We start from the raw sequence: 1,398 nt of genomic DNA on the forward strand, positions 1-1,398 counted from the left end.
GTATCGAGTGCAAGTTCAGGGACCACTCTGAGTATTTTCTCAAGAATAATAACATGTCTTTTAACTAAAGGATCACTATGTTTTGTCCGTTTGATAATATTTTTTTCCGTTAAAATTAAACTTCAAACAATTAGCCATTATACACATGAAACTATGAAAGTGTCTTTTAAGCAAGGTTCTAAAAACCGAACCGATCATCGAACTGTTCTAACTACTGATTTATTGATTCATAGATTCAATCGATTCGACCGTGGTTGAACTGAAAAAACCGTTTTATAATAAAATAATAAATGAAATATAAATAAACACATTAAAATATAATTATAGTCTAATATAATTATATAAATCTTAAAGTATCATCCAAATTAAAAGTACTACATAGACCAGAATGTTATGATCTCATTAGAAGGATCAGTTTTTCCGCGAACATTAGAAGTATGTGATTGACTTTCCTTAGATCCGGGAGGAAGATAAGGTTCATTGGAAGCCGAGTTATTCTCAGCATTATTATTCCTAGGTAGTTCTTGGTTGATACTCTCATACATACCTAAACATTACCAGCAATCCAATAACAATACAATCAAATCCAATTATTCAATTAAAACAGACAAACAGACAATAACAATCCATTCCAATAACAATACAATCCAATCCAATAACAATACAAAGTTCACAGTTCCGAGTCAATAACTTAGTTCAGTTGAAACTTGAAAGTTGAAACAGGCAAACAATTATAAATTATTCAATCAATTATATCAGTTCACACTTCACAGTCACAAAAAAAACAATTATTCAATCACTAATTCACTATATCACACCATATCAGTTCACAGTTGAATAACTTGAATAAGAGTTTACAGAACTTTACTATATCAGAGTTCACAGAGCTTCATTATATCAGAGTTCAATCATAAATTCATAGTTAATAAAAAAAATTACCTAGAGAACATGCAAGAGACTGTGGTTGCAGAGGAGGACAGAGACACCGAGCGACCAAAGGAGACAGAGACACTGAGAGACACCAAGGGAGACAAAGCATGCAAGAGTGGTGGAGCAGATGGTGGCTTTGAAGGTTGCGATGGCTGCTGCGCGATGGAGGGGAAGTGAACAAGCACGAGGCGGTGGCTGTTTGAAGGAACGACGACGGCGGCAGCACGAGACGGTGGCTGGACGGAGGTGAGCTCGATGAGATTGAGAGGATTGAGGAGCCCTCCCCCTGACTGAGTGTGTGTGCGAGACTGAGAGGAGCTCGATTAGGGCTTGGCTTGCGCGATGGAGTAAGAGTTAGAAATTGCTGGTGATTGAAACGGCGACGTTTAGTTGCCTTCTCTAAAAACCGGTCAGGTCACGATTCAGTTCAACCGATCAGTTCTCGACTGATTCACCGATTTGATGGCG

This window comes from Arachis ipaensis, chromosome B03, assembly GCF_000816755.2.
Source record: "Arachis ipaensis cultivar K30076 chromosome B03, Araip1.1, whole genome shotgun sequence".
Taxonomy (NCBI): Eukaryota; Viridiplantae; Streptophyta; class Magnoliopsida; order Fabales; family Fabaceae; genus Arachis; species Arachis ipaensis.